This window comes from Chiloscyllium punctatum, chromosome 25, assembly GCF_047496795.1.
Source record: "Chiloscyllium punctatum isolate Juve2018m chromosome 25, sChiPun1.3, whole genome shotgun sequence".
Classification (NCBI taxonomy): Eukaryota; Metazoa; Chordata; class Chondrichthyes; order Orectolobiformes; family Hemiscylliidae; genus Chiloscyllium; species Chiloscyllium punctatum.
This window is the reverse complement of record NC_092763.1, coordinates 84,833,772-84,858,336: the sequence shown is the minus strand read 5'-3', so window position 1 is coordinate 84,858,336 and position 24,565 is coordinate 84,833,772. Positions and strand designations below refer to the sequence as shown.

Here is a 24,565-nt window from a genome sequence, read left to right as displayed (position 1 = left end):
GTGAAAACAAACCCTGTCAACCAACTTTTCTTCATTGCTAAAATCCCCCATAACAGGCCACATCCTGGTAAACCCTTTCTGTACCCTCTGAAAAGCATCCACATACTTCTGGTAGTGTGGTGACCAGAACTGTACAGAATATTCCAAGTTTGGCAAAACAAAATTCTATAAAGCTGCAGCATAACTTGTCTTTCCTTATACTCAATGTCCCTTCTAATGAAGGTAAGCATTCCATAGGCCTTTTTTATTACTTTACCTACCTGAGCTGCCACCTTCAATGATCTGTGGAGCTGCACACCAGATCCCTCTGAATATAAATCGTCCTAAGAGTTCTGCCATTCGCTGTATAAGTTCCACCTGCACTTGACCTTTCAAAATGCATCACCTCTCATTTGTCCGGAGAGAGCTGTCCCTTCACTTCCAATGGCTTCCCGTCAGTCAGGCCTACCCCCTCATTTACTCAGTGCAAGAAGCTGTCACCCAGGTTGAATGCAACCTTGACTTTACTCAGCTCCTTCTTCCCAAGAACCATCCTGTTGAGTTAGGGCTGACTTGTCTCTTTCCAAAGGTGAGAAAGCCAAAACATGAGACAACCCTGCAGCCTCCCACACTCCATTGCTGATTCAAGATGGCGCCGTTACAGGGCGATGCTTTGAGAGCTCTCTACAGCAGATATTATTCACACATTCCTTACCATCGTTCTACACTTTAAAACGTCTTTTCACCTTCCCTGAAGCCGTAAATGTGTACTCCTCACTCAGTTCAATGACCCTTTGAACTTTGTGTGTTATGATCTTCCTGTACTGCTTGCAAATGAAACTCTTCACTGTACTTAGGTAAACGTGACAATAATAAATCAAATCAAACAACTGAAGAGGAAGGCTTACGAATGGTTTTGTAAAACTAATCCCTGCTATTGGGAAGTCAGCAAAATGAGTTCAAACATTTGAAATTATTGATTTGAAAATGAGAAGGCAGCAGTGCTGTTGGAGCATGGAATTCTTTGTGCGGGCAGAGAGTGTGGCTGAAGCTGCCTCATTGTTTAAGGGACAATTCAATTAGTGTTTATAGCTGAGCAGAGACTATGGAGAGCGAGCCGGGTAACGGGGATCAGTTTGACTGGCTCCAGTAAAAATCAACATCAGACCGCAGGGCTGAATGGCCACCTCACGGTCTGCAAATTTATTGGTAGTTTCTAATAATGCAACATGACTTTGCAAACCATTGGCATTCCCCACTTTCAGAAAACGCACCTTAATATTTATGAGCACATCTACAACAGTTTTATTGCTCTAATCTTGAGGAGCCATTCAGTAAAATATAATTCCTCCAGGTAACTGAAAAGTCCCAGTGAAGAGAAAGTATTCAGCATTGTTTGTTTTCTGCACAGTCTGTAAATATACCATCACCTCAGTTATTTAGTTTTAAATATTAATGAATTCATTTCAAGATGCCGTATGTAAATGTGAGGCAGTATTATACCACTCAGTCTCATTAAATTCCCCTTCCCTTCCAGCTTTTCTCGTGTTACAGAGGCTCCCCCCCAATGTTGGTTCCCCTTCCCATCAGCCCTCACTCTCTGTGGGTTTGGAGGGTACTTGTTGCCCCCCCACCCCCGCCCCCTTTGCCCTGATACCTGGGTCATTCTTGCCGAATGCCCTCGCTGTGTTTGTAAAGGACAAAGCAGCTTTCATGTGAAGCCAGTATTAGCTCACCCAACAAGAGAAGGGGCAGATCTGGATTTGGTTTTGGAAGTGATGCTGGGCCGGTGGATGGATCTGTGACAGAACATTCTCGTATTCATCATTGGAACTCAGTCGGATTTAGAGCTGGAGGAAAATGGAAGAAAGAGCAATTTTGCTTTGAGCTGAGCTGTGACTTGGTAAAAGTGACTGGAAACAGCTTCTTGAGAGTGAGTCGGTTCAGAGCAGAAGGTCATTTGATACAGGAGGAGGAGTTTGCCATTCAGCCCATCGAACCTGTCCCATTATTCAACAAGACCATTGCTGCTCTGGCTGTGACCATAACTCCACTCTCCTGCCTCTTCCCCACTATCCTCAATCACCGTGTAGACCAAAACTCAAACCCAGCCTTGAATATACTCAATGACCCAGTCTCCACTGCTCTCGGGGCAAGAGAACCACAATAGCTAATGACTCTGAGAGAAGAAATTCCTCTTCATTCTCTCTCTTAAATAGGAAGCCCCAATTTTCAAATTGTGCTGCTTAGTTCCAGACATTCTACAGGATGAGAGGTGACATCCACATTCTGAGAGATACATCCTTTCAGAATCTACCCTACTAATTCCTCTCAGAATCTGATATGTTTAAACCAGGCCACCCCTCAGGATTTGAACCTTCAGTGAGCACAGGACATGCGAGTCAACCTTTCTTCATTAGAAAACCCTTCATCTGAGGAATCACTCGAGTAGACCTTTTCTGATCTGCCTCCAATACAAGTACATCCCTCCTTGAATAAGGAGAACAAAACCAGGTGCAGTCTCACCAGCAGCCTATTCATTCATCACGAGGCTTACCCACTTTTATGTTCCACCGCTTTTGCAAAAAAAGGCCCACCTTACATTTACCTTCTTATTTACTTGCTGCACCTGCCTACTAACTTGGTGTGAATAGAAATGGGGAAATGAAAGGATTCTAAAGAAATAGGACCCCATAAGGAAAAAGGATGGAATTCCCAAATATAGACCTCTCCAAATATCGAAAGACATATGGTGCAGGTTAAGGTGAAAACAAGAGAAGCTTAAATCGACAGCCAGAGCTCAATACTGAAGTAAGCCGAGGGGAGTACAGATTGTGCAGGATAAGATTAAAACGAAACAGATATTATGAATGCAAAGACAGTCTGTGAAAGCATTGTAAATAAATTGCAAGGAAGTTGCATTCCGAATCCATACATGGCAAATGGACAACTGCAGAGAGATTAGAGCCGATTAAAGACCAAAAAGGTAACTTGTGTGAGAAGATAAAAGGTGTGGCTGTTGTTTGAAATCAATATTTTGCATTTGTCTTCACAGAACAGGTGGAATGATGGAAACATTGCAGTTCAGAAGGAGGAATGTGAAATATTGGATGTGTAATCTTAGTGAGAGTGGATAAGTTATGGGGTTTTGTATTTTTGATGCAAAGCAATGCAACTAACCGGGATGGGAAAAGACTAAATCACACCCTGACTGTGCTCCAGTGTTCAATACAATCATGGCTGGTCATCCACCTCAGCCCCAACCTCCTGCATGTGCTCAATATCCAATGAGTCCTTCAGATGAATCATCTGTCACAGCCTTATGCATAATTCAACCCTCTGGAGTAGGTCATTCCAAAGATTCACAACCTTCTGCTTGAAGACATTGCTCCTTACTTCAGGCCTAACTGCCTGGCCACTTATTCTGAGACTCTGTTCCTAAGGTTCCACATTCCCCAGCTCATAGGAAACAATCTCTCAGCATTGACCATCAAGAATCATGTCTGTTTCATTAACATCATCACTCACAGAATCCCTACAGTGTGGAAACAGGCCATTCGGCCTAACAAGTCCACACTGGCCCTCCAAAAAGTATCCAACCCAGATCCATCCTCTATCCCTGTAACCCTACATTTCCTGCGGCTAATGCACTTAACTCACACATGCCAATCCACCTAACCTACGTATCTTTGGACTGTAACCAGAGCACCCAAACAAATCCCACGCAGATATGGGGAGAATGTGCAAACTCCACACAGACAATTGCCTGAGGTTGGCACTGTGAGGCAGCAGTGCTAACCCCTAACTCACCCCCTCATTCTGCTAAACACCAGAGAATACTCACCCAATTTATTCAGTGTTTCTTCATTAGTCAGCCTCCAATTCCAGGGCCCAACCCAGTGTGCCAAAGCTATATGGAGGTAATTGGCTGAGTGGTTAGCACTGCTGCCTCACAGCACCAGGGACCTGGGTTCAACTCCAGCCTCAAGCGACTGTATGGAGTTTGCACATTATCCTCATGTCTTCAAAGTTTGTGAGAAGATTTGTAGCTCGGGTGCTCGTTGTTGTGGTTCTGTTCGCCAAGCTGGGAATTTGTGTTGCAGATGTTTCGTCCCCTGTCTAGGTGACATCCTCGGTGCTTGGGAGCCTCCTGTGAAGCGCTTCTGTGATGTTTCCTCCGGCATTTATAGTGGTTTAAACCACTATAGTGGATGTCACCTAGACAGGGGACGAAACGTCTGCAACACAAATTCCCAGCTCGGCGAACAGAACCACAACATCCTCATGTCTGTGTGGGTCCCCTCTGGATGCACCAGTTTCCTCCCACAGTCCAAAGATGTGCAGTTTTGGTGGATTAACTATACTAAATTGCCCCACAGTGATGTGCAACCTGGGTGGGTTCATCATGGGAAATGTGGGGTTCCAAGGATAGGGTTGGGAAGTGGGTCTGGTTGGGTTGGGATGTTCATCGGAGGGTCAGTGTGGACTCGATGGGCTGAATGGCCTGTTTCCACACTGTTGGGATTCTATGAAAACCAAACACAAAAAGTCGATAAATTGTCAGTGACAGATATAAAGTACTTCCATATTGTACGGAAAGAAAATTGTGGACGCTCTGATCCTCAATTCCTTATCCTGTCCAGCTACAAGTGTTCTGCTGGAGGTTGGGAGGACAGCTAACATGGGATCATTTTTAAATAAGAGGACAACAGGAAAGGTTTCGTATTTGTAAATTAAAAACAGAAAGTGCCGGAGAAACTTAGCAGTTCTGTGGAGAGAGAAGCAGAATGAATGTTTTGAGTCCAGTGACCTTTCTTCAGAAAAGTTCACCCTTATTAGAGATTTCCAGGATTTGTAGTACTGTGCTCCGAACTGAGTAATTACAAGTCAGTCACTCTTCTCTCAGCAGTGGGAAAATCACTTTGCAAAGATTTCTGAGCAGCAAGATGAATCTTCATTTAGAAAAGCAGGAATTATTCAGAGAGTCAGCATCGACGGGTGAAGGCTAATTTGTGTCTGAATAATTTCATGGAATTTTTTTGTGGAGTGTTCATGAGGTCACATCTTTCATGGAGTCTATCTAGATTTCAGCAAGGCTTTTGATTAGGTTCCATATGACAGGCTAGTCAGAAAAATAAAGGTCAATGGAATCCAAGGGCAAATGAAAAGTTAAACACAACTTATCTCAATGGTAGGACACAAAGGGTCTGGTCAATGTGTGTGTTGTGACCAGAAGATGTTTGCTCACTGAACATCTGTAGAACTGGAAAGCAAATCCCCTACTTTTCATTGAATTTATCAATTATTTTTGCTTAAATATAGGGAACAGTGATATTTGTACCAAACAAATGCCAGGCAACAACCATCACCAATAAAAGACAGTATAATCATGGCCTCTTGACATTCAATAGTGCTATCATCACTGAATCCCCCACAATCAGCATCTTGGGGGTTATCATTCACCAGAAACTCAAGTGAACTTGCTAATAAACACCATGGCTGCAACAGCAGGTCAGAGATGAGGAATACCGTGGCAAATAACTCACCTCCTGACTCCCCAAAGCCTGTCCACCATCTCCAAAGCACAGGTCAGGAGTCTGAGGATTAGGATGTCTGCAGTAGGATTAGGTTCAGGATTAGGGCTAGGTGCAACTTCAACAACACGCAAGGAGTTTGACACTAGCCCAACTGATTGGCCCCACATCCACAAGCATCCACCCTCTCCACCACGAACACCCGGTAGCAGCAGTGTGTACTGACTACAATATTCACCTAAGATCCTCAGACAGCACCTTCCAAATCCACGACCATTTCCATCTACAAGGGCAAGGGCAGCAGATACATGGGAAACACCACCCTCTGCAAGTTCTTCTCCAAGCCTGTCTCCATTCTGACTTGGAAATATATCGCCGTTCCTTCACTGTTGCTGGATCAAAATCCTGGAATTCTCTCCCTAAGGGGCATTGTGGGTCAACCCACAGCACATGGACTGCAGTGGTTCAAGAAGGGAGCTTCACCACCACCTTCTCAAGGGGCAACTGAGGATGGGCAATACATGCTGGGCCCAGCCAGCAACACTCACATCTCATGAATGAATTTAAAAAAGCATTGTTGTAATATGCTCCTAACACAAACTCACCATCCTAGGACAAGCCAAACAGAGACACGTACGAAAATTCCTAGAAGCATGGCATTCCAACTGGAACTCTATCAACAAGCACATTGAGTTAGACCCCTTCTACCAACCCCTGAGAAAAAGGAACAGGATGTGACTTCACCATCGGAAATAACATCACCACAGGAAATGACATCACCAACCCAACAAAACCCAAACATATAAATAGAAAGCAGGAATTTTCAGCATTGTTTCACCTGAGGCGGACTGAAGATGTTACCTAGTATGGTGATGAAATGTCTGGAAATGAACCTTCCAGCTCAGTGAGCAAACCTATATCCACAAACTCACCAAACACTATGCCAACAGTTGGTAATCCAGAAAAAGGCAGACAGAAAAGGTATCAGGATTCCAGAGAGCTGGTCTTACCTGGATTGTCTTATAAGCAAAGGCTAAACCAGTTGGGACTCTACTCACGGGAGTTCAGAAGAATGAGAGGGGATCTTATTGAAGCCTATCAGATTCTTAAGGGGCTTGATGGTAAACGCTGAGAGGATGTTTCCCCTCATGGGACAGTCTAGGACCACAAAGCACGGTCTCAGAATAAAAGGGCACTAATTTTGGACTGAAATGAAGAGCAATTTCTTCTCTAACAGAGTAGTGAGTGCATAGAACTCTTTGCCACAGAGAGCTATGGGGAGGCAGAATCCTTGTGTATATTTAAGGCTGAGACAGATTCTTGATCAAGAATCAAGGGTTATGGGGGAAGGGCAGGAAAGTGGACGTTCGGAATGTTGGATCAGCCATGATCCTCTTGAATTGCAGGGTAGGTTTGAGGGGCTGAATGGCCTCCTTCTGTTCCTATTTCTTATGATCTTTTATACATACTGATTAATAATATTTCAGTCTCTATATACATGTCCACTAGAATCACTTTATTTAAATAGTTCAGGGAACCTAATCAAAGAATCAGAAGGAAGTGAATCTACTTGTTAAACTCTATGGACAACAAAGTGATATCCCCACAGATGCTATGAAGATGTTTCAGTATAATTTTTAAAATTGGCTGTCTGGTTGCAAATGAGGGAGAAAATGTCAGGCTGGGAGCAACAGGTTGGTCAGAAGGGCAGGAAATTGAATTAAATCTGGAGAGGTGCGAGATGATGTATTTGGGAGAACAAGCAAAACAAAACAACACAGAATAAAGGTGTTATTCTGGCTGGAATTTTAGTCTGAAGTACATCATTCTGTTCTGACACTCTGTTATACAAAGTGACGCTGTTGTAGTTACTCCTCCCAGGAGACCCTCTGTCATGGTGTGTCTGCCTCATACCACCCTCACACATCCCTCCTCGCTCATCGAAAACCACTCTGTGACATCCGTCATCTGATGACTCCTTGATTGCCCCTGCCCTCTCTGTCACCTTCCGCGTTGTCCTATGGGAGTGATCTCTGTAGCTTTTCAGCTCTGAACAAATGGCCAATATACTGACAGGAACAGGAGTCAGCCCCTCATGCCTGCTCCACCAATCAAAGGGATCATGGCTGATCTGTCGCCTAACTCAATACACCTGCCTTTGGCCCATATCCTATTGCTTAACAAAAAAGTGTATCAATCTCAGATTTACAACAAACAACTGATCCAGCATCAACTATTTGGGGAAGAGAGTTCCAAATATCTATCAGCTTTTGTGTGGAGAAGTGTTTTTGAACATCTCTTCTGAAACATCTGGCCCTGATTCTCACACTATGCCCCCCAGCTCTATTCTAGAATTTCCAACCTGTGGACATTTAGCTCCCCATCTTTCATACTAACATCTTGAAGACCTTGAACAGATCACCTCTTAACCTTGTAAATGCTAGAGAAAACAGGGCTTTTTTTAATATAATGTCTCCCTATAATTTACCCCCTGAAGTACAGGTATCATTCTTATAAACCTATGTTGTACTCCCTCCAAGGTCAATATATCCTTCCTAAGATGTTGTGCTCACTGTACTCCAAGTGGACTCTGACTAGGATTGTGTATAAACGCAGCATAACTTCCCCTCCTTATATTCCAGTCCTCTGTACATAAATAAATATAAATAAATCTGGATAGATACTTTCTTTTCTAGATGTCACATATTAAAGTTATTTTTGTCTGTGCATTTGCAAGCATTTGTTTGTTAATCCTGTGATCTGTATATGGAATTGTTAGCAACCATCTAAGCACTTAAATTTCAAAGAACATGAGAACTAGGAGCAGGAGTAGGCCGTCTGGCCCTTCAAGCCTACTCCACCATTCAATAAGATCATGGTTGATCTTTTTCATGGACTCAGCTCTACTTACCCGCCCTCTCACCGTATCCCTTAACTCTTTTACTGTTCAAAAAATGATCTACCTTAGCTTTAAAAACAATTACTGAACCACTTCCCTGGGCAGGGAATTCCACTGATTCACAACCCTCTGGGTGAAGAAGTTCCTTCTCAATTCAGTCCTAAATCTGCTCCCCCTCATACTGAGGCTCTGCCCTCTTGTCCTAGTTTCACCCACCAGTGGAAACATCCTCTCTACTTCTATCTTATCGATTTCCTTCATAATTTTATGTTTCTATGAGATTTCCTTCTCATTCTTCTAAATCCCAATGAATATAATCCCAGTCTACTCAATCTCTCCCCATAAGACAACCCCTTCAACTCCGGAAACAACTGAGTGAACCTCCTCTGCACCCCCTCCAGTGCCAGGACATCCTTTGATCCTATTTGATTCCACAGATCTTTACTGTAGAAGATCCTTTACCATCACAAAACTACTTTTGGTTATCTCCATCTTTCTAACTTCTGAATGATATCTATTACCTTCTGTTATCATTTGACCTAAACAAACAAACTGATAAACTTGTTCACGTGTGACACCAACCACGTCTCACGTACTCATTCTGAGTGTCATTGATTTTATCCTTTTGGTGCTCATAATCAATCCATATTCAAAACTTTTAGCTTTTCCTCAACCGACAATATTGTGTTGGACTCTTAGAATTTGTAAGTAACACGGTGACAGTAACAGGCCATGAACCTATTATGTTCTTGTCTATAATATCTACCCAGGATGTACATTTAATTCTGTGTACAGATTGAATAATGTTGGCAACAGGACACAGCCTGATCATACTCTTCACTTGAAACCTGACTGATTATTTCTCTCCTAAATACTAATTGGTTCCCAATATGGGCTGTGGATGAATCTCACATCTTCTCTGTTAATTTCACATTTCAACAACATCCCTATTAACTTTTGTTAATAAACATGATCACTTTGTCATTGCCTATGAAGCATATGAAATGTTCTCTGTTACTGTGAGATATTTGTCAAAGATTGTTTTTGAGTTAAATATCCGGTGTCTTATTTCTACTTCAGATGGAAATCCAGATCGTGTTTCATCAACCTCTGCTTCAAATCTGTTTGTATTACCAGATTAGAATTTTGAATATGTCTTTAATGTGATGACTCATTCTGAGTTTTATTGTTGTTAACACATCCTTTACCATCACAAAACTACTTTTGGTTATCTCCATCTTTCTAACTTCTGAATGATATCTATTACCTTCTGTTATCATTTGACCTAAACAAACAAACTGATAAACTTGTTCACAAAAGATGTATTTTTCTCAAAAGATGTATTCCACTGCTTCATGTTTCTTAGATCACTTCGCAAATAATATATATCGCAAGTCAGTTGGAATGGATCCCATGGTAGATATTTGATCAAAAATGTCTGATATCACTTCTAATCAAACAATAGGAGAGGTGCAGTTCAGCTTTGCAGTTATTTTGCAGGAACAAAGACTTGTTAGCAATGGAAGAAGGTACAGACTGAAACTATTGTCCATGAGACAGTGGAAGCCAAGAGAGATTGAGTGAAAGTATATTAAGTTATGAGAGATATCAGTTGAGTGCTTCCTTAAGACCTCAATTAGGGTGAAGATAGGTGGGTAGTCCAAAGCTTCACTTACCCTGGGTGGGTGGCATAAAGGACATCTGGGAAATGTTTGCCCTCCTACAGTGACTGGACTCAGGGCCAGGTGGATCTCATTGACTGTGAGATACTTGATTGGAGGTTGCTAACCTGGGCCAAGCAGGGAACCCTGGCTGACAGATATAAACAAGAGATTCAGAGAGTTTCCTCACTCTAGGGACTGGCTCTAAGCTGGTTGGTCAGAGCCCATATACTGTGCCCATGTAAATAAATGGTGAGCTGGTGATTGGATACTGGCCTTTGTGCAGTTATCTAGAAACTAGAACATTACAGTACAGTATAGGCCCTTCATCCCTGGATGCTGTGCTGACCGGTGGAACCAATCTGAAGCCTATCTAACCTACACTATTTCATTTTCATCCATATGTTTATCCAATGATCACTCAAATGCCCTTAAATTTGGGGAGCCTACTACTGTTGCAGGCAGGACATTCCACGCCCCTACTATTCTCTGAGTAAAGAACCTACCTCTGACATCTGTCCTATATCTATCACCCCCCAATTTAAAGCTATGCCCCCTCATGTTCACTGTCACCATTCTTGGAAAAAGGCTCTCCCTGTCCACCCTCTCTAACCCTCTGATTGTCTTATATGTCTCTGTTAAATCACCTCTCAACCTTCTCTCTAAAGAAAGTAGCCTCAGGTCCCTCAGCCTTTCCTCAGAAGTCCTTCCCTTCATATCAGGCAACTTCCTAGTAAATCTCCTCTGAACCTTTTCACCTCTCCTCCCCCATTTCTACAAATCTGCTGCTGGAGTACCATAATACTCTGCTCAAAGGTTATTGTGGAAAATAAAAGTAAATGGTTTAGAGGGTCACATACTGAAATGGATAGAGGATTAGCTGGTTAACAAGAAGTAGAAAGTTGGAAAAAGTGGGTCTTTCTCAGGCTGACAGGATGTGAGTGGTGTGTCACAGGGGTCAATCCTGGGGCTGCAGCTCGTTACAATTTATCAAAATCATTTCGATGAAGAATCAAAGGTATGGGAGCTACATTTGCTAATGACACAAAGATAGGTAGGAAAGTGAGTCGTGGAGGGGACGTAAGGTCCCTGCAAATGAATATAAATAGGTTCAGTGAGTGGGCAAAGAGCTGGCAAATGGAGTTCAATATGGGAAAGTGTGAAATTGACTATTTTGGTGGAAAGAATAAAAAGGAAGTAGGTGATCTAAACAGAATGTAATGTCTTATGTAGAGGGGGAGAGAGAGAGCTCATGCTTCAGTTATGCAGCACGTTGGTGAGTGTTCTGTGTAGGGAATTGTACTTGCAGAAGGATGTTGAAACATTGGAAGAGGTTCAGGGAAGGTTTACTAGACTAATCCTTGGAATGAGGGGATTGCCTTATGAGGAAAGGCTTGTCAGGCTGGGCCTGTATCCTCTAGAGTTTAGAAGAATCAAGAGTGACTTAACTGAAACATAGAAGATCCTGAGGGGAGTTGAGAGGGTGGATGTGGAAAGGAAATTTCCTCTTGTGGGAGAATCTAGAATCTAGAATCAAGGTGTCAAAGTTTAAAGATATGGGTCATCCATATAACACAGAGATGAGGGAAACTTTTTTTTTCTCCTGAGGGTTGAGAGTTTTGGAATTCCCTTCCTCAAAAGGATATATCCTCTTTTGTAAAGACAAATGCAAAATATTCATTGAATACTTCAGCTATGCCCTCTATCTCCATCTATAAATCCCATTTCCAATCTCTCATGAGCCCTACTTCTCCTTTTACCACTTGGTTACTATTCTCATGTTGATAGAAGATTTTGTGATTTCCCCTTATGTCAGTTATTAATGTTGCCTTTTTGCTTCTTTTATTTGCTTCACAATTCACTTCTAAACTTTTGGTATTCCGCTTAGTTCTTGATTGTATTTTCTGCCTTATACCTGTCAGAAACAGATTTGTTCTCTCGCATGTTGGTTCCTGTCTCTATTGCCATGCAGGGTACTCTGGATTTGTTTTTTTCTTTCCTACTTGAGGGAATATACTTCAACTGTACCCAAACCCAAACTTCTTGAAGGCAGTCATTATTCAGTTCCAGTTTTTCCTGTCAATCCCTTGTTCTAGTCAATGCCCCTGTCCAGTTCTCTGCAAATTGATACTTCTTACTCTGGATTGTTGCCTGTCATTCTCCAACACCATCCTGAACCTTCTAGTACAATGATCACTATTTCCTCGATGGTTTCCCCTGGGTACTGATTCACTTGGCCTGCCTCTTTCCCAAGGAGCAGGTCCAACAGTGCATCCTTCCTCACTGGACACATACTGCTCCAGGAAACTTTCTCAAATATAATGTAGGAATACTTGCCCCTCACTGCCCCTTACACTATCTGTACCCCAGACTGTATCCCTATCTGTATTTGAAGACCCCATTATTATTATGATAATCTGTCCTTTGAACATGAAGATGCAATTCAATTCTGAATGACTGAGCTTTGATTTTAACATTACCCCTCTTTGCACAACTCCCACTGTGTCACCAACTCTGCTGGGTCTGTTTGAACAGGACATATTCAGGGATGGTGATGATGGTATCTGGGACATTGTCTGTAAGATGCAATTCTGTGGGTATGACTATGCCAGGCTGTTGCTTCACTAGTCTGTGAGACAGCTCTCCCAATGTTAGCACTAGCCCCTGAAGTTAGTAAAGACTTGGCAGAATCGACAGGCTTGTATCTGCTGTTGTTCAGCCTGGTGTCTCGGTCTATACCAGCTAGTCTGTCCAACCTTCATCTTTTTTTATCAAACTTCAGACCTCAACAAAGTCTGGAATAGATTTGAAAATAAGTTATTCACTTTGTACAATAAGCCAGCATTAATTATTAATTGGAATGCAAAAATATAGTAGGAGCTGGAGCATGCCATTCTGCCCCTCGATCTTGCTTCAATGTTCCACCAGATCCTGGTTGTTTTCCATATGAACTCCACCGGTTCATACTTCCCCATTTCACTTAATTACTGGAGCACCTTCATATATAAGAATCTCAAAAATGTAGTGAAACATTGTTGAACACTTACAGAACATAATCAATCAATGCAGACCTTGTGAGGCATTTGGATGGATATATGAACAGGAAGGGTTTGGAGGGATATGGGCCGGGTGCTGGCAGGTGGGACTAGATTGGGTTGGGTTATCTGGTCGGCATGGACGGGTTGGACCGAAGGATCTGTTTCCCTGCTGTACATCTCTATGACTCTAAGTCAACACAATAGTACAGTGAGATGCTGCTTCTAGCTCTGGTTTATCCTAACTGATTGGATGTTGGAGCCTGGATCAGCCTAACAGGTAATCTCCTTTACGAAAAGATTTGAACATAGACTGAGGTGTATTCTCAGAGAGAAGAATACTGAGTTGTATTGATGGAGATCTGATTCATGTTCACTGGCAAGATGTGAACCACGGTGACAGAAGACGGAGAGACTGGGTATGAATTATCCCGATTACATAACAACTGCAAGGAATCCCTAGAGACAGAGCTGTCACACTGCAAGATAAATTGCAAGGCCATCTACTGTGTTATGTAAATACCAATTAGTTCTGTGTGTAAAATGGTTTCACATCCACTTTTCATCACTTGACATGCTTCACAGGAGAAATAAGCTCCTGTGTTTTAATTGGTGACACTTTTTTAGATTTCCATTGGAGAGTAACCAGCAATCAAAGTAACAATGATTGGATTTTCAGAATTTGAATCAGGTATGAAAATCCAAAATCAATTTCTATTTGTCGAAATGAATTGAAATGTCAGGCTTTGACATTCCAAATTCAGGGCAATTCACTACAGCACTCTGGGTCACTGAGGTAAGAGATTCCTGGTAAGCAGAGGATGAAAGGTAATCAGGTGAAGGGCAGGAATGTGGATTGGAGTTTGCAATCCTATCAGCTTTGACCGTATCAGCTAACGGAGCAGACTGGAGGGGCTGAATCTCTTACTCCTGCTGCCCAGTCTATGGAGGGTGCCCACCTGCCCCGGTAATGGGAGAAATCAAAATGGAGTTGGAGGGGGAGATAAAGCACTCTCTCCCTCCCTGATACCCACCTCCCTCTAAAGGCAATGAAAGCATTGGTATACACCACATACTATCTCTGCAAGGGCATTTGGGCACGAACCTAACCGTGGAAGAAGGATAGACAGTTGGCAGACATGCCCCTTGTGTGGACACACACCAGCTTGTTTGGTTCAATGGTCAACAGATTCTGTTTGCCCGCTTTTTCTCGCTAACCAAGTTTTCTAACCAACCTGTCATTACCATATCACCGTCCCTGGATATGTTCTGCTCAACCAGCTGGACAGACCCAGCAGAGGTGGTGGCACAGTAGATGCAGTTGAGAAGGAGTTGCTCCAGAGATATTATTCTACATCACTGGAGCAGGTGGGACTCAAACCCAGGTCTCCTGGTCTCGAGGTAGAGGTTTACCCTCTGTTAATGTACCATGTAATTCAGGTTAATTACAGTCAGAAGAGAACAGGCAATGGTGGATAGTCCTCCACCATTTGTTGCTTATTTTGTTGATTATTTCGGTGAGTGGGTCTGGAAAGAATATGTTTAAAATATAAATGGGGAGCAGTGAAGTTGTCATTGTGGGGCAGTGGTAATGTCACTACCTCTGAGCCAGGAGGTATGGGTTCACAGCCCACCTGCTCCAGTCGTGTGTTCTGACATGACATGAGATAAGAAAATATGAAAAGCTGGAGCAGTTGTTCCCAGACTCTCTGGTTGCTTGTGTTTCTGTGATCTCAAGGAGTCAGTATTCCACTCGCTTGTACAAGAGGCAGCTTCCTTCCATGTTGTGAGAGCTGATCTGGGATACCTGATAGCTCTCTCATCAGGCTCACGCTCCTGATCTTGGTTTTCTCAGTGGACGTGGCTGGGAGGATTGGAGGACCCTCTCTCTGGGCCGCACCAAGGATGTCCCTGTCTGGTAGGCAGCCTGGAGGGGATTCCTGAACCTGACTGAGAACCTCCTGCTCACGAGGATACAACTGCAACTCTCATGATATCCACTAACACATTTCAGGTTGTCCATTAATAGTGGGTGAGAGTCAAAAAAAGTGGCGCTGGAAAAGCACAGCAGGTCAAGTAGCATCTCAGGAGCAGGAGAGTCGACGTTTCAGGCATAAGCCCTTCAACAGAAATGTGGGTAGGGGGGTGGAGCTGAGAGATAAATAGAAGGGTGGGTGTGGGGCTAGGGGGAAGATAGCTGGGTAGGTGATAGGTGGATGCAGGTGGGAGGCCATTGTGGTAGGTCATTGGGAGGATGGAGCAGAGAGGTGGGAAGGAAGATAGACAGGTAGGACAGGTCAAGATGACAGTGCCAAGTTGGAGGGTTGGACCTGGGATGAGGTGGGGGAGAGGGGAGATTTGGAAACTGATGAAGTTCATATTGATGCCGTATGGTTAGAGGGTCCCAAGGTGGAAGATGAGGCATTTTTCCTCCAGTTCTCAGGTGGCTTTGATTTGACGATGGAGGAGGCCCAGGACTTGCATGTCCCAGGTGGAGTTGGAGGGGGAGTTGAAGTGGTCAGCCACAGGGTGGTGAGGTTGGTTGGTCCGGGTGTCCTAGAGGCGTTCCCTGAAATGCTCCATGAGTTGGCTTTCTCCCTCTATCAAGAGCAACGGACAAGTAGATGAGATGGGTGGGTGTGCAGGAAAATCTCAGACTCTGACTCTCCAGCATCTGCAGTCCTCACATTCTCCATAAACAGTGGGCACCAGGTGGAAGAGGAGTGGTGCTGAAGTCCATTATCTTGATTCAAATTGCCTTGAAAGTTGTACCTGAGGACTGGAGAGAGGCAAATGTAATTCCTCTCTTCAAGAAAGGAAATAGGGAAATCCCTGGCAATTACAGACCAGTAAGTCTCACGTCTGTCATCTGCAAGGTGTTAGAAAGGATTCTGAGGGATAGGATTTATGACCATCTGGAAGAGCATGGCTTGATTAAATGCAGTCAACACGGCTTTGTGAGGGGCAGGTCAGCCTCACAAACCTTATCGAGTTCTTTGAGGATGTGACTAGAAAAGTTGATGAGGGTCGAGCTGTGGATGTGGTGTAAATGGACTTTAACAAGGCATTTGATAAGGTTCCCCATGGTAGGCTCATTCAGAAGGTCAGGAGGAATGGGATTCAGGGGAACATAGCTGTCTGGATACAGAATTGGCTGGCCAACAGAAGACAGCGAGTGGTAGAAGAAGGAAAATATTCTGCCTGGAAGTCAGTGGTGAGTGGTATTCCACAGGGCTCTGTCCTTGGGCCTTTACTGTTTGTAATTTTTATTAATGACTTGGATGAGGGGATTGAAGGATGGGTCAGCAAGTTTGCAGATGACACAAAGGTTGGAGGTGTCGTTGACAGTATAGAGGGCTGTTGTAGGCTTCAGCAGGATATTGACAGGATGCAGAGATGGGCTGAAAGTTGGCAGATGGAGTTCAACCTGGATAAATGCGAGGTGATGCATTTTGGAAGGTCGAATTTGAAAGCTGAGTACAGGATTAAGGATAGGATTCTTGGCAGTGTGGAGGAACAGAGGGATCTTGGGGTGCAGGTACATAGATCCCTTAAAATGGCCACCCAAGTGGACAGGGTTGTTAAGAAAGCATATGGTGTTTTGGCTTTCATTACCAGGGGGATTGAATTTAAGAGTCATGAGATCTTGTTGCAGCTCTATAAAACTTTGGTGAGACTGCATTTGGAATACTGCGTCCAGTTCTAGTCGCCCTATTATAGGAAACGTGGATACTTTGGAGGGGGTTCAGAGGAGGTTTACCAGGATGCTGCCTGGACTGGAGGGCTTATCTTATGAAGAGAGGTTGACTGAGCTCGGACTTTTTTCATTGGAGAAAAGGAGGAGGAGAGGGGACCTAATTGAGGTATACAAGATAATGAGAGGCATAGATAGAGTCGATAGCCAGAGACTATTTTCCAGGGCAGAAATGGCTAACACGAGGGGTCACAGTTTTAAGCTGGTTGGAGGAAGATATAGAGGGGATGTCAGAGGCGGGTTCTTTACACAGAGAGTTGTGAGAGCATGGAATGCATTGCCAGCAGCAGTTGTGGAAGCAAAGTCGTTGGCGACATTTAAGAGACTACTGGACATGCATATGGTCACAGAACTTTGAGGGTGCATACATGAGGATCAATGGTTGGCACAACATCATGGGCTGAAGGGCCTGTTCTGTGCTGTACTGTTCTATGTTCTATGTTCTATGAACCTGCACTCCAAGGTCTCTTTGTTCAGCAACACTCCCTCAGACCTTGCCATTAAATATATAAGTCTTGCTAAGATTTGCTTTCCCAAAATGCAGCACCTCACATTTATAGACAATAGACAATAGTCAATAGGTGCAGGAGTAGGCCATTCAGCCTTTTAAGCCTGCACCACCATTCAATATGATCATGGCTGATCATCCTCAATCAGTATCCTGTTCCTGCCTTATCTCCATAACCCTTGATTCCACAATCCTTGAGAGCTCTATCCAACTCTTTCTTAAATGAATCCAGAGACTGGGCCTCCACTGCCCTCTGGGGCAGAGCATTCCACACAGCCACCACTCTCTGAGTGAAGAAGTTTCTCCTCATCTCTGTCCTAAATGGTCTACCCCGTATTTTTAGGCTGTGTCCTCTGGTTCGGCACTCACCCGTCAGCGGAAACATGTTTCCTGCTGCCAGAGTTTCCAATCCTTTCATAATCTTATATGTCTCAATCAGATCCCCTCCCAGTCTTCTAAACTCAAGGGTATACAAGCCCAGTCGCTCCAGTCTTTCAGTGTAAGGTAATCCTGCCATTCCAGGAATTGACCTTGTGAACCTATGCTGCACTCCCTGAATAGCCAGAATATCTTTCCTCAAATTTGAAGACCAGAACTGCGCACAATACTCCAGGTGTGGAGTCACAAGGGCCCTGTACAGCTGCAGAAGAACCTCTTTGCTTCTATACTCAATCCCTCTTGTTATGAAGGCCAGCATCCTATTAGCCTTCTTCACTACCTGCTGTACCTGCATGCTTACCTTCATTGACTGGTGTACAAGAACACCCAGATCGCTATGTACTGCCCCTTTACCTAAATTGATTCCATTTAGGTAGTAATCTGCAATCCTGTTCTTGCCACTAAAGTGGATAACCATACATTTATCCACATTAAACTGCATCTGCCATGCATCTGCCCACTCACCTAACTTGTCCAGGTCACTCTGTAATCTCCTAACATCCTCATCACATTTCACCCTGCCACCCAGCTTTGTATCATCAGCAAATTTGCTAATGTTATTGCTGATACCATCTTCTATATCATTAATATATATCGTAAAAAGCTGCTGTCCCAGCACGGATCCCTGCGTTACCCCACTGGTCACTGCCTGCCATTCCGAAATGGAGCCATTTATCACTATTCTTTGTTTCCTATCAGCCGACCAATTTTCAATCCAATCTAGTACTTTGCCCCCAGTACCATGCGCCCTAATTTTACTCACTAACCTCCTATGTGGGACTTTATCAAAAGCTTTCTGAAAGTCCAGGTACACTACATCTACTGGATCTCCCTCGTCCATCTTCAGAGTTACATCCTCAAAAAATTCCAGAAGATTAGCCAAGCATGATTTCCCCTTCATAAATCCATGCTGACTCTGACCTATCCTGTTACTACTATCCAGATGTGCCGTAATTTCATCATAAGACCATAAGACCATAAGACATAGGAGTGGAAGTAAGGCCATTCGGCCCATCGAGTCCACTCCGCCATTCAATCATGGCTGATGCGCATTTCAGCTCCACTTGCCAGCGTTCTCCCCGTAGCCCTTAATTCCTCTAGACAACAAGAACCTATCAATCTCGGCCTTGAAGACATTTAGCGTCCCGGCTTCCACTGCACTCCGTGGCAATGAATTCCACAGGCCCACCACTCTCTGGCTGAAGAAATGTCTCCGCATTTCCGTTCTGAAATGACCCCCTCTAATTCTAAGGCTGTGTCCACGGGTCCTAGTCTCCTCGCCTAACAGAAACAATTTTCTAGCATCCACCTTTTCAAAGCCATGTATTATTTTGTACGTCTCTATTAGATCTCCCCTTAATCTTCTAAACTCCAACGAATACAATCCCAGTATCCTCAGCCGTTCCTCATATGCTAGACCTGTCATTCCAGGGATCATCCGTGTGAATCTCCGCTGGACACGTTCCAGTGCCAGTATGTCCTTCCTGAGGTGTGGGGACCAAAACTGGACACAGTACTCCAAATGGGGCCTAACCAGAGCTTTATAAAGTCTTAGTAGTACATCTCTGCTTTTATATTCCAACCCTCTTGAGATAAGAGACAACATTGCATTCGCTTTCTTAATCACAGACTCAACCTGCATGTTTACCTTTAGAGAATCCTCGACTAGCACTCCCAGATCCCTTTGTGCTTTGGCTTTATTAAGTTTCTCACCATTTAGAAAGTAGTCCATTCCTATATTCTTTTTGCCAAAGTGCAAGACCTTGCACTTGCTCACGTTAAATTCCATCAGCCATTTCCTGGACCACTCTCCCAACCTGTCTAGATCCTTCTGTAGCCTCCCCACTTCCTCAGTACTACCTGCCTGTCTACCTAACTTTGTATCATCGGCAAACTTCGCTAGAATGCCCCCGGTTCCCTCATCCAAATCATTAATATATAATGCGAACAGCTGTGGCCCCAGCACCGAACCCTGCGGGACACCGCTCGTCACCGGCTGCCATTCTGAAAAAGAACCTTTTATCCCAACTCTCTGCCTTCTGTTAGATAGCCAATCCTCAATCCATCCCAGCAGCTCACCTCGAACACCATGGGCCCTCACCTTGCTCAGCAGTCTCCCGTGTGGCACCTTATCAAAGGCCTTTTGAAAGTCCAGATAGACCACATCCACTGGGTTCCCCTGGTCTAACCTACTTGTTACCTCTTCAAAAAATTCCAACAGGTTTGTCAGGCATGACCTCCCTTTACTAAATCCATGTTGACTTGTTCTAATCAGACTCTGCTCTTCCAAGAATTTAGAAACCTCATCCTTAATGATGGATTCTAGAATTTTACCAACAACCGAGGTTAAGCTGATTGGCCTATAATTTTCCATCTTTTGCCTTGATCCTTTCTTGAACAAGGGGGTTACTACAGCCATCTTCCAATCGTCCGGGACCTTTCCTGACTCCAGTGACTCTTGAAAGATCTCAACCAATGCCTCTGCTATTTCCTCAGCAACCTCTCTCAGAACTCTAGGGTGTATCCCATCGGGGCCAGGAGATTTATCAATTTTAAGACTTTTTAACTTTTCTAGCACTATCTCTTTCGTAATGGCAACCATACTCAACTCAGCCCTGTGACACCCTTTAATTTTTGGGATATTACTCCTGTCTTCCACTGTGAAAACTGACACAAAGTACTTGTTAAGTTCTCCTGCTATTTCCTTATCTCCCATCACTAGGCTCCCTGCATCAGTTTGAAGTGGCCCAATGTCTACTTTTGCCTGTCGTTTGTTTCTTATGTACTGAAAGAAACTTTTCCTATTATTTCTAATATTACTGGCTAGCCTACCTTCATATTTGATCCTCTCATTTCTTATTACACTCTTTGTTATCCTCTGTTTGCTTTTGTATCCTTCCCAATCTTCTGATTTCCCACTGTTCTTAGCCACTTTATAGGATCTCTCTTTTTCTTTAATACATTTCCTGACTTCCTTTGTCAGCCAAGGTTGTCTAATCCCTCCCCGGTTAATCTTTCTTTTCTTGGGAATGAACCTCTGTACAGTGTCCTCAATTATACCTACAAACTCCTGCCATTTTTGCTCTAGTGTCTTCCCGGTTAGCCTCTGCTTCCAGTCTATTTTAGTCAGATCCTCTCTCATGCCCTCATAATTACCTTTCTTCAACTGTAACACCATTACATCAGATTTCGCCTTCTCCCTTTCAAACTCCAGACTGAACTCTACCATATTATGGTCGCTACTTCCTAAGGGTTCCCTTACTTTAAGATCTTTTATAGAGTCTGGTTCATTGCAAAGCACTAGGTCCAGAATAGCCTGCTCTCTTGTGGCTAGACTCCTTTATAATAGACTCCAGCATCTTTTCCACCACTGAGGTCAGACTAACTGGTCTATAATTTCCTGCTTTCTCTCTCCCACCTTTCTTAAAAAGTGGTATAACATTAGCCACCCTCCAATCCTCAGGAACTGACCCCAAATCTATCGAACTCTGGAAAATAATCACCAACGCAGCCACGATTTCCCGAGCCACCTCCTTCAGTACCCTGGGATATAGACCATCAGGCCCCGGGGACTTATCAACCCTCAGACCTAACAGTCTCTCCAACACCAATTCCTGGCAAATATAAATTCCCTTCAGTTCAGGTCCTTCAGGCACTGTTACCTCAGGGAGATTGCTTGTGTCTTCCCCAGTGAACACCAATCTGAAGTACCAATTCAATTCTTCTGCCATTTCTTTGTTCCCTGTAATATATTCCCCTGTTTATGTCTTCAAGGGCCCAATTTTAGTCCTAACCATTTTTTTGCCTTTCACATACCTAAAAAAGCCTTTACTATCCTCCTTTATATTATTGGCCAGTTTACCTTCGTACCTCATTTTCCCTCTGCATATTTCCTTCTTAGTAATCCTCTGTTGCTCTTTTAAAGCTTCCCAGTCCTCAGTTTTCCCACTTATCTTTGCTATGTTATACTTATTCTCTTTTATCTTCATATGTTTCTGAACTTCCCTCATCAGCCACGGCCACCCATGCCTCCTCCTGGAATCTTTCTTCCTTTTAGGGATGAACTGATCCTGTAACTTCTGCATTAAACACAGAAATATCCGCCATTGTTCCTCCACTGTCATCCCTGCTAAGGTATTGCACCATTGAACCTTGGCCAGCTCCTCCCTCATAGCTCCATAGTTCCCTTTATTCAACAGAAGTACTGTCACTTCCGATTGTACCCTCTCCCTCTCAAATTGCAGATTGAAGCTTAATGTATCTAAATTAAACTCCAAACTAGTGACCAGCTATCAATGACAGACATTATTTTGCCTTCTGACAAAACTGAGTGACTGTTTCTCAGATGACTGAACAACTTGAAACAACTTACAGAGAAAAGGAGAGAGAAGTGTCTCTGTTTTCTGCAGTGAAAACTCAGTTTATCTTTACTTCAGCTGTTGTTGTGTCCTGAGCCTTTTCATGATAAGGGAACCAGCCACCTTGTGTCTCTTATCAACCAGCAGAAGCATCCTGAGAAAGATGACTAAAACAACATGCTGCTCAGCAGACAAGTCAGACAGGTCATCCCAACAATATAACCCGAGAACAAACACGAGGGAACTGTCTTTGCAGAATTTCCCCTCTATTTATACATGATTACATCCGTCCTTTTGTCCGTGTGCATGTGTAAGCGGAAGTTTGCATTGGAATTAGAGTTTTAATTGAGTTACATGTCAAAGGTTGATCACTGTCTGAAGACCTATAGAACATAGAACATTACAGCACAGTACAGGCCCTTCGACCCTCGATGTTGTGCTGATCTGTGGAACCAATCTGAAGCCCATCTAACCTACACTATTCCATTCTCACCATATGTCTATCCAATGACCATTTAAATGCCCTTAAAGTTGGTGAGGCAGGGAATTCCACGCCCCTACTACTCTCTGAGTAAATTATCTACCTCTGACATCTGTCCTATGTCTACCACCCCTCAAATTTAAAGCTATGCCCCTTCATGCCTACATTGCCATCTGAGAAAAAAGCTCTCACTGTCCAACTTATCTAAACCTCTAATTATCTTGTATGTCTCAATTAACTCACTTCTCAACCTTCTTCTCTCTAATGAAAACAGCCTCAAGTCCCTCAGCCTTTCCTCATAAAACCTTCCTTCCATACCAGGCAACATCCTGGTAAATCTCCTCTGCATCCTTTCCAAAGCTTCCACATCCTTCCTATAATGCGGTGACCAGAACTGTACGCAATACTGCAAGTGAGGCCGCACCAGAGTTTTGTACAGTTGCAGCATAACCTCATGATTCCAGAACTCAAGCCCTCTACCAGTAAAAGCTAACACACTGTATGCCTTCTTAACAACCCTACCAACCGGGTGGCAACATTCAGGGATCTACGTACACGGATACAGAGATCTCTCTGGTCATCTACACTATCATTTGCCCAGTACAGTACTCTGCATTCCTGTTACTCCTTCCAATGTGAATTGCCTCACACTTTTCTGCATTAAACTCCATTTGCCACCTCTCAGCCCAGCTCTGCAGCTTACCTATGTCCCTCTGTAACCTTTGTCACTATCCACAACTCCACCGACCTTAGTGTTATCCGTAAATTTACTAACCCATCCTTCTATGCCCTCATCCAGGTCATTTATAAAAATGACAAACAGCAGTGGACCAAAACAGTTCCTTGCAGTGCACCACTAGTAACTGAATTCCAGGACTAATATTTCCCATCAACTACCAACGTCTTTCAGCTAGCCAATTTCTGATCCAAACCACTAAATCACCCTCAATCCCATGCCTCCATATTTTATGCAATAGCCTAACGTGGGGAACCTTATGAAATGCCTTACTCAAATCCATATACACCACATCAACCACTTTGTCCTCATTCATCTGTTTGGTCACCTTCTCAAAGAACTCAATAAGGTTTGTGAGACCCTACCTACCTTTCGCAAAATCGTGTTGACTATCCCTAATCAACTTATTTCTTTCTTGATGATTATAAATTCTATCGCTATAACCCTTTCCAACGCGATGTAAAAACGAATGCTCTTGTTCATTTAGAAAACTGGCCCAAACCTTCGATCCATCTGGGTCTGAAAATCAGGAAAACTGGAGAACTCTGTGTCCTTTATAAAATCCTCAAGTGTAGTGATGATTCTGGGATGAGTGGGGGCCAATTTCCAGTGAATTATCCCAGTGAGTTAGAATCACAAAGAGTGAGTGATCATTTACAGTCAAAATTAGATCCACATGATTGTAGAGTCCATTCCAAAGTGGGCATGGAATTAGTCAAAATACCATTTCTGTTACTGTTGATGAAGACAGCCTCGGGTATAACTTCATTCATTGTGTGGTTTCAGGATGTTTGACTGCTAGCCCTATTCTCTGATGGTGCCATCATTCAGCAGAAACCAGCAACACTAGATGTCTCATCAATTGGCAAGCACTTGAAGTGTTAAAGGTTAAGGGAGAGGGACTGAGCCTACCATAGCACAACATGAAAGTCGGAAGATGTTATCATGTTGGAAATGAGCCTTTAAGCAACAGCAAACCAACTGCATTGTTTTAACATTTTGACAAATAAACTGTCTTTTGAGTCTGTGTGGAAGTACCAACTTATCAGGAACAAACCGATAAACCAGAAGTCTCTGAATATCACAGCAAGCCCCAGTATCCAATAAGGGCATTGAAGATTATTCTCCCAGGATGAGTTCACAAGTGCAACACCATAAGCACCACATTTCATTGTTTGGGTT

At 43.5% G+C, this 24,565-nt stretch overlaps 1 protein-coding gene across 5 annotated transcripts in view; it reads right to left on the bottom strand.

Moving 5' to 3' along the window:
- fgf13a (fibroblast growth factor 13a) overlaps positions 1 to 24,565 on the bottom strand; it is a 756,986-nt gene that overhangs the window by 151,716 nt on the left and 580,705 nt on the right. The window lies entirely within an intron of this gene.